Here is a 9,458-nt window from a genome sequence, read left to right on the forward strand (position 1 = left end):
TCTGTGACAGAATATAAGGACATATTAAGCTGCAAAGAAAGCAAGTCCCTGATCTATGATTGATTAAATGTATTTGTTATATTTTCAATCTGCCAGATAACAAAAATTTTCTGGGAGGATTACAAAAACTAAAAGGATACAACAGTATATACGATGGCCCAGTGCCTGACACCCCTCTGAACCTCTCCCCCAGTTAGTGCAATCAAAAGAGCACACTTTTTCAAATGAGACATTACCATAAATGGCAGATGCTCTGACGCTAACCACAAGAATCATCCAATGTCAACATCTTCCCCTTACCAGCTCTGTTTCTTGTTTTCGCCATTTCTGGAACCAGAATGAGATTGGGAAAGCAAGCTATTTAAAAAACAGCTTGGACAAGCATATCTCATTATGCACTCTTTTTTCACCTCCCAGCTGTTAGCTGAAGAGCGCATTAGCCCTACTCCTCTGGGGATGGTTGGGGAAGGGACTTCCAGGAGAGGTTTTTCAGTTTCCTTACCAAAAGAAGAGTTCACAAGAGTTTATGGGGCAGGCCCCGGTCATGATCTGGCACCATTGGGCACCTGCCAGTGCCCATGAACCTTGGCAGGACCCACCAGCACTGAAGCCTCCAGGGCCAAATCCATGAGCTGCCATTTTAGATCCCCCCGCACTGTAACTGTCCCATCATGTTCCTGATCTAGCATCACTCCAGGGCATTCTGGTAAATTTAAAATTGTGGTTTTGTTATATACTGGCTCTTTAAGAGGCAAGCTATAAGAACATCAGGAGAGCCCTGAGGCTGGATCAGACCAAGGGCCCATGTTGTCCAGCATTCTGTTCAAACAGTGGCCAACCAGCTGCCTACGGGAAACCCACAAGCAGGACCATGAGTGCAACAGCTCCCTCCTGCCCATGTTCCCCAGCAACTAGTGTACATAGGCATACTGCTTCTGTTGCTGGCAGTAGCATATAGCCATCAGGACTAGTATCCAGTGATAGCCTTCTCCTCCATGAATTTGTCCAATTCCCTTTTAAAACTATCCAATTTGGTGGCCATGATTATGTCCTGTGGTAGCAACTTCCATAGTTTAACTAGTGCTGTGTGAAGAAGGACTTCCTTTCATCTGCACTGAATCTCTCACCAGTCAGTTTCATGGGATGACCTTGGGTTCTACTATTTCTCAAAAGTCTCCCTATCCATTTTCTCCATACTAGGCATAGTTTTGTACTCCTCTATCATGTCTCCCCTTACTCGCCTTTTTTATAAGCTAAACAATCCCAGATGTTATAATCTGTTTAATGTATAAACTCCTCATAGGGGAGTTGCTGCAGCCCCTTGATCATTTTAGCTGTCCTTTTGTGCACTTTTTCCAACTCTACAATATCCTTGTTTAGGTGTGGTGACCAGAACCGTACACAGTATTCTAAGTGTGGTCACACCATAGATATTTATAAGGGGAGTCTGATATTGGCTGTTTTATTTTCAATTCCATTCCTATTTATTCCTAACTTGGAATTTGCCTTTTTACAGCAGTTGCACAGTGGGTTGACATTGAGCTGTCCACCATAACCCCAGGATCTCTTCCTCAGTCAGTCACCGCTGGTTCAGATCCCATCAGGTTATACCTGAAGTTGGGATTTTTGGCTGCAATATGTATCCCTTCACACTTGCTTACATTGAACCTCATTTGCCATTTGGAAGCCTGTTCTTCCAGTTTGGCGAGATCCTTTTGGATCCTCACAATTAGGGTTGTTTTAACCACCCTAAAGAATTTGGTGTCATCAGCAAACTTGTCTACTTCACTGCCAGTAGTGTAGTGGCAAATCCAGAAGTGCAGGGTCCCCTCGTGACAGCCACAGCCACGCCCCCTCATAGCCATGCCCCCTTCTAAGATTATACAACCTTGTAAGTTATACAGCCTTCAACTGGGATTCAAAAACAGTGCTGCTGAGAGTAAGGCAGTGGTATTTCAATTGGACGTCTGAGAAAAAAATGCAGGGGTGTCAAAATCTTTTTCATCCACCCACTCACTCACTCACTCACTCACACACAAACATTTTAGGTTTTCAAAATACGATAGCCTATGGAAGCTTTACCCTCTCAACTCAGTCCTCATGGACAGATCCCTTCTCATTTAAACAGCTCCCTTGCACACTCCCTTAGTGCCCCAACATTACCCACTAGCCTTCCCTAAGCTTCTTCATTATATCTCCCCCTCACCCTCCAACAGAAACGTCCACACACCCAGCTGCATTGAACTACACACACACACACACACACACACACACACACACAGAGTGGTGTAGTGGTAAATTTGGAAATGCAGGAGCTCATTGTGACAGTCTCCAAGGGCAGTCCAACCATTTCAGGCAGCTGTGTCGATCCATATCAACAAACCAGTTCTAGGAGTTTTCATCTCCACCAGGAGCATGTCTTTGGTAAAGCGAGTAGGTCTTAATTGCCCTTTTTAGACCAAGTCATCCCAAATACTTTGCATTCTAACATGGAACAATATGTTGTTTCTTGGAGAATTCATCCCCCCCACAGCTACAGTGAGGATTGCAGCTAAGCTCAGAAGGAAAAGGGAATTCTGAGGGGGGTGGCAGATGACATCAGAGTCCCTGCTAATGAAAAAGTGCCGGGGCTGCATCCCTGCGAGCCCTGCCTCCGCTACACCACTGTTCACTGCTCACTCCTAATTCCAGATCATTTATTAATAAGTTGAAAAGCACTGGCCCCAATACAGATCCTTGTGGGACCCCACTCTTTACATCCCTCCACTGGGAGAATTTACCATGCATTCCTACTCTCTGCTTTCTGTTCCTTAACCAGTTACTGATCCGTAAGAGGACCTCTCCTCTTATTCCATGACTGCTAAGTTTGCTCAGGGGTCTTTGGTGAGGGACTTTGTCAAAGCCTTTTGGAAGTCTAAGTAAACAGTGTCTTCCGGATCACCCCGTCCACATGTTTATTGGCACTCTCAAAGAATTCTTAGCTGTTTCTCCCTCTTTTATATTGTTTTATATAGTATTTATTTATATTTTTAAATGTTCCTGGGAAATAGATTGGGTAACTCAGGGTGTGTGTGTGTGCCCATGCCCCGATAACTGTGGTCATGAGTAGGGGGAGGTATTGGCGTTGGGGGATTAACAGGTCAGCATAGGAGAATTGGGGCTAGATACGTCACATGTATCCCTTCTTCTGGTTCTTCCTCCAACCAGATGGTTCTTGGCTGCCTTACAGGTCTGCTGCTGCTGCTGCTGAATGCCAGGCTTGTCCAAAACAAAATCTCCCTCATCCATAATTTGATTGTGGATGAGGAGGCCGACCTGGTATGTATGACTGAGACATCAGTGGGGGAACTGGGAGGGGTCACTCTGTCCCGCCTATGCCATCCTGGGTACTCGGTGCAGCACCAACACCAACTCTGGGGTCGGAGAGGGCAGGTTGCTGTGTTCTATAGGAATATGATCTCTCCTTCCAGGCTTCCTGCTCATTGGAGTGCAGAACTTGAGTGCTTGTACCTTGTGTTGGGTACCTGGGACAGATAAGGGATTCTGCTGGTGTACTGCCCACCCTGCTACCCATCAGGTTCCCTGCCTGAGCTGATGGAGGTGGTCTCAGATTTGGGGCTGAAGACCCCTAGGATGATGTTTCTGGGTGATCTCAGCTTCCATTCTGAAGCTGCTGGATCTGGGGTGGCTCAGGACTTCATGGCTGTCTCAGCATATCGGCCCAACAAATGAAAAAGGACACACACTTGATCTGGTTTTCTAGACTGGGCAGGAGGATGGTGATCTGAAAGTGGGGCAATTAACATCTATCCCCTTGTCATGGTTGGATCACATCCTATTGAGGTTTAGACTCTTGGCAGCCTTTCCCCTCTGCAAGGGTGGGGGAGCAATTAAAATGGTCTATCCTGGAGGCTAATGGATTCCGATGTGTTCTGGGGGATTTTCCTGCTGGTATGGCTGGTGCTCCTGTCGAAGCCCAGGTCGCTCTGTGGAATGCAGAGATGGCTAGGGTGGTTGACACAATAGCCCCCAGGCGCCCTCTCTCTTTGAGCAGAGCCTGGCCAGCTGCTTGGTATACACCTGAGCAAGACGGGAGACAGCTAGAACACAGGTGGAGAAAAACTCATGCTGAGTCTGACCGAACACAGGCTAGAGCTCATTATTGAGCCTACTCTGTGGTGGTGAGGGTGGCAAAGAGAGACTTCTTTTCCACTACCACTGCATCCTCAGTGTCATCCAGTGGAGCTTTTCTGGGTGGTTGGTGGTCTGCTACTTACTGGGCCAGGGAGGGAAACTGTGGAACTCTTGGTAGCACGCTGTGACGAGTTTGCACAGGACTTTGAAGACAAAGTTGCTCAGATTTGTCAGGAATTGGACACAATTCATGCAGTTCCATTAGTAGAGACATCCAGAGCACCATCTGGTCCAGTTTTATTGGATGAGTTTCAGTTATTGAGGCCCGAGGATGCAGCCAAGGTGCGTTGTCAAGTCTAGTGGACCACCAGTGTGTGCTTGACCCTTGCCCTTCATGACTCATTACATCAAATTAGAAGGGGATGTCTGTCTGGGTCCAGGAGGTCGTAAATTCTTCCCTGAGAGTGGGAGTAGTGCCAGCCTCTTTAAAAAGGCAGTAATTAGGCCACCCCTGAAAAAGCCTAACTTGGACCCAGAGGATGTTAGCAACTATAGGCCAGTGGCCAACATCCCCTTCCTGGGCAAGTTGCTTGAGTGGGTGGTTGCAGGACCACTCCAGGCACTCTTGAATGAAACAGATTATCTAGACCTATTTCAATCAGGCTTCAGGCCTGGTTATGGAATGGAAACTGCCTTGGTCGCCCTGTGGACCTTTGCTGGGAGAGGGACTGGGGGAGTGTGACGCTGTTGATTCTCCTGGATCTCTCAATGGATTTTGATACCATCGATCATGGTATCCTTCTGGATAGGTTGTCTGGCCTGGGAGTTGGAGGCAGTGCACCACAGTGGTTCTGCTCCTACTTGGATGGCTGATTCCAGAAAGTGGTGCTGGGGAATTATTGCTCTGTGCCTTGGCAACTATGCCATGGGGTTCCACAGGGCTCTCTTTTATCCCCCATGCTGTTCAACATCTACATGAAACCGCTGGGGGAGGTTATCTGGAGGTGTGGGCTGAGGTGTTATCAATACATGGATGACACCCAGCTCTGCCTCTCTTTCTCATCAAATCCAGTTGAGGCAGTGGCTGTTCTGAATCAGTGCTGGGGCACAGTAATGGACTGGATGAAGGCTAATAAACTGAGACTCAACCCAGACAAGTTCGAGTTACTGTTAGTGGGTGGTTTGTCTGCCCGGCTAGGTGATGTTCAACTTGTTCTGGAGGGGGATGCACTCCCCCCAAAGGATCAGGTTTGTAGTTTGGGGGTGGTCTTGGACCACAACTGTCACTGGAGACACAGGTGGATTAGTATGGAGCACCTTTGATCAGTTTAGGCTGATATATCAACTACACCCTTATCTGGACAGAGTTAGCCTAGCTACAATTTTCCATGTTCTGATAACCTCTTGTCTGGGGCCAGGATATCTGAAGGACTGTCTTGTCCATTATGTACCTGCCTGGACCCTAAGATCATCATCAGCGGCCCTTCTCCATGAGCCCCTGCTAAGGAAGTGAGGCGGGTGGCTACCAGGAAGAGGGCCTTTCCTGCTGCGGCATCCCGGCTGTGGAATGAGCTCCCTAAAGAGGTTTGCCTAGCACCTACATTGTATTCCTTCAGGCACCAGGTGAAGACCTTTTTATTCTCCCAGCATTTTAGCATTCTAATCTTTTAGCTTTACTGTTTTAAACCTGTTAATGTATTTTAAATCTCTGCACTGCTGCTAGGTTTTATTAAAACTTATAGTGTAGTTTTAGGCTTTTATATTTTATATTGTTTTTATGCAATGCTTTGTAGTTTTAATTTTTATGAACTGCCCAGAGAGCTTTGGCTACTGGGTGCTATAGAAATGTAATACAAAAAAATAGAAAAATAAAGAACTCTGAAAGGTTAGTGAAACAATATTACTTTTGTGGGAGCCATTGATTCTATTTCAGCAGGGCTTGTCCTTCTGTATGTTTACTAATTTTATCTTTAATAATGCCTTACCCGGAACAGACATTAAGTTAACTGGCCTGTAATTTCCCGGATTCTCCCTGGATCCCTTTTTAAAAATTGGTGTTACACTGGCCATTCTCCACTCTTCTGGTACAGAGGCTGATCTTAGGGACCTGTTACATGTTTTTGTTAGAAGATCAGCATTTTCATATTTGAGTTCTTTAAGAACTCTAGGATGGATACCATCTGGGTCTAGTTATTTATTAATTCTCAATTTGTCAATAAGGTTGAGAACTTCATCATTTGTCACTACTATCTGCCCCATTTCCTCAGACTCCCTTCCTGAAAACATCAGTTCAGGCACAGGTATCTGTCCTATATCTTCTGCAGTGAAGACGGATGAAAAGAATTCGTTCAGCTTCTCCACAATATCCTTTAGTACTCCTTTAACTCCACTGTCATCCAACGGTCCAACGCCCTTCCTGGCTGGTTTCCTGCTTCTGATATATTTTAAGAATTCTTTATCATTGGCCTTGATGTTGTTAGCGATATGCTCCTCAAAATGATTTTTTTGCATCTCTTATTGTCTGCTTGCATCTCCTTCATGTAAGCTTGTGCTCTCTCGTTTCCTCATTTGGCAAGACTTCCATTTTCTGAAGGTAGCTCTCTTTTCTCTAATAGCTCCCTTGAAACTGCTCATTAACCATGCTGGTGACCTCTTGGACTTGGTGCTACCTTTCCTAACATGTGGGAAACATGCTAGCTGAGCTCCTGTAATTGTGATTTTGGGTAACCACCAAGCATTTTGAAGAGATTTAACCCACTTGACTCCACCTTTCAACTTCCTTTTCATCAGTTTCCTCATTTTAGAGAAGCTTCCTCTTTTGAAGTCAAATGTGACTGTGTTGGACGTCCTTGGCAATTTTCCTCTTAAACATTAAATCTGATAATACTGTGGTCACTGCTTCCAATTCGTTCAACGACACATCTCATACTAGGTCCTCGGTGCCTCCACTTAGGATTAAATCTAAGGTCAACTCCCCTCTGGTCGGTTCCATGATCAACTGTTCAGGGCCACAGTCCTTTAGGGCCGGGGTCCCCAACCCCTGGGCCGCGGACCAGTACCGGTCTGTGGCTTGTTAGGGACTGGGCCGCAGCAGGGGTGTGGGAACCCCCCTTACCTTGGGTCTGCGGGGGGGAGAAGGCGGTTCCCCCCCCCAGAATCCTCGCTGGTCCTGGACTCGCCGCGGAGCTGCCAGCTGGCTCCGGCCAGGGGAAGACTTCTGGCCGCTGGGATGCAAATGGCGTCCGCATAGCGGACGCCATTTACGTCCCTATACTTTGCAGTAATAGGGTATAATAGCCGGCTGGCAGCTCTGCGGACTTGCCGCAGAGTGGAGCCGGCCAGGGCCGGCGAGGATTCCAGGGTGGGGGGGCAGATTGCCTCGCCCCCCGCAGACCCAAGGTAAGGGGGCTATCCACACCCCTGCTGCGGCCCGGTTCCACCCCCCCCCCCGGGTCCATGGAAAAATTGTTTTCCACGAGACTGGTCCCTGGTCCCAAAAAGGTTGTGGACCGCTGCTTTAGGGCATAGAGAAATTTAATCTCTTTGTCATGACTGGAACATGCATTTATCCAATCAATGTGGGTGTAATTGAATTCACCCAGTATTACAAGACTTCCTCAATTGCAGGCCTTCCTGATTTCATTTTCCATCTCAAGGTCACCCTGAGCCTTCTGGTGTGGGGAACGATAGCACATTCCTGGCACTAAGTTAGTTTTGGAGCCTGGTATGGTAACCCACAGCGCTTCTGTGGAGGAGTCAGCCCCTTTTAGGTTTTCTGGTATGCTTGATGCTATGCCCTCTTTGACATACAGAGCAACACCTCCTCTGGTATGCCCTTCCCTGTCCTTCCTGTAGAGTTTATATCCAGAGATGACCGTATCCCACTGCGTCTCTCCATTCCACCAGGTTTCCATAATGCCCACTATATCCAGGTTCTCTTTTTAAACCAGACACTCCAACTCTCCCATTTTGGCCCAGAAGCTCTCAGCATTAGCAGGCCGTGTTAGAGGAATAGAAGGCGATGCTTTCACTTTTGGGCAGAAACTTGGGCTGATATGAATGCACCAGTTAGAATTGTTCAGTTAAGTTGTCTGTGTTCTTCTTACAAGTCAAAGATAGTTGCTCTGTGTTGCTGCAGATTTGTTGAGTTTGGAGACATCTGGTGCTGCTGTTGTTCCTCATATACAAAACAGTGGCAATGAAGGTTGGGATTGCCTGATGGTGGGAAACACATCTGCGACTACCTCCCACCCCCTTTCCCCCTCTCCATATTGCCGCTGTGAGAAAATGAAAAAAAATGGCTGCATTGGGCCACATTGAAGAATTTGATATCCGTCAACCAACATCTTCATAGAATCACAGAATAGTAGGGTTGGAAGGGGCCTACAAGGCCATCGAGTCCAACCCCCTGCTCAGTGCAGGAATCCAAGTCAGATCATCCCTGACAGGTGGCTGTCCAGCCTTGTCTTGATGCCTCCAGTGTGGAAAGGTTGTTGAAAGGTTGTCACACATTCTATGATTCTAAGATGGTATAACACTGAAATGCATTTGTAGTGTTGAGCAGCGGTGGGCAGAAAGTAGATCTCCAGATGTTTTGGACTTCACTTCCCAGCATTCCTGACCATTGGCTATGCTGGCAGGGGCTCCTTGAAGTTCAGAGCATCTGGAGAACTACCTTGTACCCACCGCTGGTAGAGGGGCCCTAGGGCACTGCAACAATGCTTTGGGGAGGCAGAGAAGGTCTCAGAGCCTCTCCCCAGCCCTAAACAGCAATAACATTCTGTATTCAGCTCTGCCTCTCCCATTTTATATTGAGTTGCTATTCCTTCCACCTTCCAGCACCTTCTTTGATCTCATAAAGTTTAGCCCAACAGTTTTCCCTCTGAGTCAGTCTGGTTAATTAGCAACTTCTCTTCCCTCTCTCGCTCCACATTCCTCTCTTTCCCATTTTCACAATCCTAAAACAGCCTTCTAGGCAGATTAGTCATACAGGCTGTGCAACTGGGATTTAGGGAAAACACCAGGTGAGCTAAATATAATCCCAAACAATGCATTTGGGGGTTTAGATGAAGGGGAATAGGAATCCTCAATCAGAAATAGAAGGCTGTACCAGAGTAACAAGGATATTTAAAGGATAGTGACTCACTGTTGTGTTTGGGAATCACAAAAGGGTGTGTGTTATGGCCACGGAAATGCACGGAGGCATGGCTCACTTATTTATTTACATACCCTGTCTTGATTTTTAAAATCTTTGGGCTGAACCTTCTCAAACATCCAGGCATCTTGCAACAAGGATTATATATATAATAATCCATATATATATA

The sequence above is a fragment of the Heloderma suspectum genome, chromosome 4 (genome assembly GCF_057233095.1).
Source record: "Heloderma suspectum isolate Gila_16-S chromosome 4, 16-S_ref, whole genome shotgun sequence".
NCBI lineage: Eukaryota > Metazoa > Chordata > Lepidosauria > Squamata > Helodermatidae > Heloderma > Heloderma suspectum.